Raw genomic sequence first — 6,033 nt, forward strand, 5'->3', positions numbered from 1 at the left:
CGACCCCCCAACTTTTCCCTGAAAAACCAGGGGAAAATGATTGACCCCCATATAAGCCGGGGGTAGGAAATGCTGGCCGCCTTATTCCCCGAGTGTGTCTTAGTATAGCTAGTAAAGTGTCCAGTATGGGTAGGTAGTGCCCCAGTATAGCTAGTATAGTGCCCAGTATAGCTAGTATAGTGCTCAGTATAGCTAGTATAGTGCTCAGTATAGCTAGTAAAGTGCCCCAGTTTAGCTAGTATACTGCCCAGTACAGCTAGTATAGTGCTCAGTATAGCTAGTAAAGTGCCCCAGTTTAGCTAGTATAGTGCTCAGTATAGTGCTCAGTATAGCTAGTATAGTGCTCAGTATAGCTAGTAAAGTGCCCCAGTTTAGCTAGTATAGTGCTCAGTATAGTGCTCAGTATAGCTAGTATAGTGCTCAGTATAGCTAGTATAGTGCCCCAGTTTAGCTAGTATAGTGCTCAGTATAGCTAGTATAGTGCTCAGTATAGCTAGTATAGTGCTCAGTATAGCTAGTAAAGTGCCCCGTATAGCTAGTATAGTGCTCAGTATAGCTAGTATAGTGCCCCAGTATAGCTAGTATAGTGCTCAGTATAGCTAGTATAGTGCTCAGTATAGCTAGTATAGTGCTCAGTATAGCTAGTATAGTGCCCCAGTTTAGCTAGTATAGTGCTCAGTATAGCTAGTATAGTGCCCCAGTTTAGCTAGTATAGTGCTCAGTATAGCTAGTATAGTGCCCCAGTTTAGCTAGTATAGTGCCCCAGTTTAGCGCTCAGTATAGCTAGTATAGCGCCCCAGTTTAGCTAGTATAGCGCTCAGTAAAGCTAGTTACGTGCCCCAGTTTAGCCAGTACAGTCCCCGCTCCCCATGGCCGCCGCCGCTATTACCTGGCTGCATCTTCTATTTCAATCTCCGTTCTTGTAAACATTCAGAGCAGCGCGCCCGGCGCTGCTACTGTGACGAGCGGCGAGCCAGGAAAGAGCGGTTCCCATAGTAACAGGACGCTCTTTCCTGCCTCGTCACAGTAGCAGCGCCGGGCGCGCTGCTCTGAATGTTTACAAGAACGGAGATTGAAATAGAAGATGCAGCCAGGTAATAGCGGCGGCGGCGGCCATGGGGGGAGCGGGGGACCCGCGGACAAGCGGAGGGGGGGACCCGCGGACCACCATGACTCGCATACAAGCCGAACCCCCAACTTTTGGCCCCCTTTTTGGGGGTCAAAAATTCGGCTTGTATGCGAGTATATACGGTAGTACACACATAACAACTCAGTGTGCTCAGTGTTACCCGCAAATCGTGTATAAGTCGACCCCTATACTTGTATGAAGTGAATCAGACCTAAATTTCTAGACTTATACTCGAGTATATACAGTAGTTCATTTTAAGTAATACTAGTTACTTAGCGAACAAAGAGAGGAAAACAGAGCCAAATATAGTCAGGACCGATTCTAGCCACAATGGGGCCCTGGGGGAAAAGTAATTTCGGGGGGCCCCCTAACGCCCCCCCAACCAAATCACCCCCAGCGGCCCTGAGCTGGCTGCCAAGCCTGACCCAATTCTCCCCCTTCCATCACACAATATCATCAGGTGTCCATCAATTTTACCGTGAAATGCATTTTTGGGGTTAATCACCTTCTCCTTTTACTATACAGAGTAAACACACAGCATCCCCACTGTCATGGGTCACCATACTTGGAGGGGAGGAGGGGTACCTTGGGGGGCCCCAAAGGCTCTGAGGCCCTTGGGCAATTGCCACCTTTGCCTCTATGGTAGTGCCGGACCTGAATATAGTGTACTGGTAATATGGGAAGTTGGTAGAGTAATTACAAATATACTCACAAAGCAGGGTTACCTCAAAGGCAACCACTGTAACAGCAGGTGGGGAGATTAGACCTGACCCCACTCAGGATTAAGAAGTCGCTCTCTGTAGATCAGGAAAAAAGGGATGACAGCCCTCCACCAAGGGTGGACTTAGAACAATGTAACAGGGACACAGAGGCGCCAGAAGAATAAAAATCTCTAAAAAGTGTAAAATGTGTGGAGGCAGTGGTGGACTTACCTCCTCCAAACAGACACAGTGTTCTCCCCAGGCTCTTTTAGCCGGGTGCTCCACCCGGCTAGATTTGGTGACCACCCGGCTGTCATCGGCTCACCTCCTCAACTCCTCCTATGCTGTAAGCAGAGTTGCCCTGCATTTTCCTCTCGCCCCGCCCAGCTGCTTTTTCATGCCACCCGGCTACTATTTCATGCCACCTGGCTGGAAAAAAATTCTGGGGAGAACACTGAGACACAAGATATGCCAATAAAGTTTAGCAACAAAAAATTATTTAATACTCCGGGGGAAAATGCAACACGTTTCTCAGGTATGACCCCGCTTCATCAGGCAATAGGTAGGAGTAGGTACAGTGCAGGTGTGTAGCTGGGTCAAGGCCAATACTAGTTGCTTGGCTATCCTGCTTATCCTCTGCCTCTAATGCTTTTCCCCATAGACCCTTAACAAGCATGCAGCATATCAGGTGTTTCTGGCATTATTATCATATCTAACAATATAACCTACATGCTTGTTTCTGGTGACAAAGCAGCCATATGATTATTTACACCTGAAACGCTGTGTTTTTCCATCATGTTAGTCATTGTGTCCCTGTACAAAAGCTTGTGGTGTTTTGTGTAGTGTTACTCTGCGCGGCCTCGTGATGACGGGTAACTCATGATCACGAGCTGTTTTTCCTGATCACGAGGTTGGATTCCCAATTCGCCTCTCGATCATGGATTCAGTTCCGAATGCACTCGTGATTGTGGTCCAAATCCGGCTCGTGATCACGGATTTAGCCGCTAAAGTCGGTGGGTTTTGGCGGTCTTTTAATCGCGAATACTTTTTTCCTTCGAAACTTTAAAATCGATTTTCTCAAAAACTATAAGGTCTTTTTGAAATTTTTTTTTTAAGTTGTAGCCCCTGATCACCTTTATAATCCATGCAATTTTAGTGATTGTAGCATGTATGGTGGCTTTGCTATTAACGTTACAGTCACGGCCGTGATCACGGATTCCTCAAAAACTCAGATTCAAGTCTGGATTACGATCACGACGTATCCGGATTTCAATTCTGCCGTGGCCGGATTTACTCGAATTTGTGATTGGGGGTATCCGAACATCACTGGTTTTGTGGAGTGTCTTCCTGTTTTATGGAGTGTCTTTGTGCTTTGTGAAGTGTCTTTGTGCTTTGTGGAGTGTCTTTGTGCTTTGTGGAGTGTGCTTTGGGGAGTGTCTTTGTGCTTTGGGGAGTGTCTTTGTGCTTTGGGGAGTGTCTTTGAGCTTTGGGGAGTGTCTTTGAGCTTTGGGGAGTGTCTTTGAGCTTTGTGGAGTGTCTTTGTGCTTTGTGAAGTGTCTTTGTGCTTTGGGGAGTGTCTTTGTGCTTTGGGGAGTGTCTTTGTGCTTTGGGGAGTGCCTTTGTACTTTGTGAAGTGTCTTTGTACTTTGTGGAGTGTCTTTGTGCTTTGTGAAGTGTCTTTGTGCTTTGTGAAGTGTCTTTGAAGTGTCTTTGTGCTTTGGGGAGTGTCTTTGTGCTTTGTGGAGTGTCTTTGTTTTTTGTTTTTTTCATAGTGTGTCTATGTGCTTTGTGAGGTGTCTTTGATGTTGAGTGTTTTGCTGTTTTGCTCTTGCAGGCAGCTGAAGCCCTTTTCGGAGTGGGGAAAAGTTATTCGTGTGATTGTGACTCACGATTAGGACAGGTGAGAGAGGAATCTAACCGCAGGGTGTCGAGAAGGAATGTGTACTATGAAGAAATCAACATCAATGAACTTAAAGAGGCGACTTAAAGAGACAGTACCGCCCGACTATGGCTATAGTCAAAGGATAAGTTTATCTTTGAAGTTTTGTTTTTGAACAAAAAAAAATGAATTTAATGGTCACCAGGTCTATTGTTCAAGTACAAGTTCCTACTTTCAAAAGGATGCCATTACACAAGTGATGTGTAATACTCTAAGTATATCAGGGTATCTGTTCAGAAATAGTATTGCCAATATGTTGAACATGACAATTTGAAGAGAAACTGTAACCAAGGACTGAACTCCATTCCATTCAGTAGCTGATACCCCTTTTCCCATGAGAAATATTTAACTTTTCTCGAATAGATCATCAGGGGGTCTGTATGGCTGATATCGTGGTAAAACCCCTCTCACAGTGTGATGTCATGACCATGGCTGTGGGAGCCTTGTTGCATTGTGGGAAATAACGGCTGTTTCCAACTGCCAAGCAACCAGTATCTCCCTCTGTGCATATGTATATCTATAAAAAAACAACCTTTTAGCCTATCGCATTGTTAGGGGGTGTGGTTATAGATAACGACAGTTGGTGCTGTCCGTTTTTTTAATGTCTGCCAGTAGTAAAGATGATGACCTGCAGGCTGCAAACAATATAAACAAATTACATGGAGAGTATCAATCATTTCTTGCTCTCTCTTCTATTTTATAACTTCTCACTTTGCAATGTATTGATTTATTTTTTCCTTTTTTTTTTTGCTAAAGTTCCACTTTAAAACTATCAATAACTGAGACAGATGGGCAAAAAAAAAAAGAAAAAAAAAAAGAATTGGGGTTTTATCCACAGCAGCATGTTTTATTTAAAAACTATAATGGCTGAAAACTGAGAAACAATGATTTTTTTTCTTATTATTCCCATTAAAATGCATCTAGAATAAAGTAATTCTTAGCAAATAATTCCACCCTAAAAAAACCAAAAAAAAAAAAAAAACCCAACAACCTATAGATAATTTCGGTGTGATAAGAAGTGATAAACATGTTGGCAAGGAAAGGTGAAAGTTGCTGTGGTCTATTAGGGGAAAAATCCCTCAATGGTGAAGTGGTTTAAAGGAAATAAACATGGCAGCCTCTATATCACTCTCACCTCGGGTTCCCGTTAAGCAATACTCAGAGTTCCTTTTTTGCAGATAATACCTTCTGAATAAAAAAAATACACTTTAATAAAAAAAAAAGGTTAACATAAACCCCCTGGCTATACACAGACACATATACTATCTACATACAACATAGGGGCTAACCTTCCTGAAAGCTCTGTTGTAAAATTGTGGTCATATGACCTGAAGCAGCCCAGATGAAATAGTTAATAGGCTTTCTGGCCAGGGTTGCTGTCGCTTGGATCAGCATGCTGCTCAGACTGCAAGGAGGCGAGGCACAGACCAAGCTCCCCCAAAGAGACAGCTCAGTAAGTCTGTGCCACAGGAGATGGTTGATGAAAGTGCACCTTATTTGATTTATTTAACCTGTTGCCGATGCCAATTGGCGTGAACGCGGCGGCAGCCCCAGGACCACTCCACGCCAGTAGGCGTGAAGTCCTGGGGCGGAGTTTTGCAGGAGATTGCGTGCTCCGATGCGGTGATCGCTGCTAGGAGACTGTTAGATGGCGAAACTCTGTACAGCCCTGCGATCTACGGCAGCGCTGTACTGGGGACATCCGTGTGACTCGGCTGTCCCCCTGGGAGGCACAAGAGCGATCCGCTGTCATAGCTGATCGGGCTGACTGGCTGGCGGGGGAGGGAGAGTGGGTTAAAGAAATAATTTTAAAAAAAAATTGTAATTTTTTTTTAAATATTTATAAAAAATAAGCAAACATTGGGGGAGTTGTACGGCCCTGCAGCGAGGCCTAATGCTGGGTAAACACGATACGTTTTTCTGCTCAATAGATGGATTCGATAGATAATTCCCGTCATGTCCGATATTACTTCCGATCGATTCTGCGTCGATTTCTCATAGAATTGAATGGAAAAAGATAAGAAAAACAAGAGGAAGATAAAAGAATCGAGCGGAAAAAACAATCGGGTGGAAAATCGAGCAGAAAAACATATTGTGTGAACCCAGCATTAAAGCTGCAGTGGCCTAGTTTGTAAAAAATAGCCTGGTCACTAGGGGGGTTTAAGGCTCAACACACACCATACAATCTTGGTTGTTCAATCTTACCACTTTCATGTAGTATAAGAGCTTATCCAATCAATCATTCAAGGTATTTTCAATCTGTT

Source organism: Hyperolius riggenbachi, chromosome 4 (assembly GCF_040937935.1).
Source record: "Hyperolius riggenbachi isolate aHypRig1 chromosome 4, aHypRig1.pri, whole genome shotgun sequence".
Classification (NCBI taxonomy): domain Eukaryota; kingdom Metazoa; phylum Chordata; class Amphibia; order Anura; family Hyperoliidae; genus Hyperolius; species Hyperolius riggenbachi.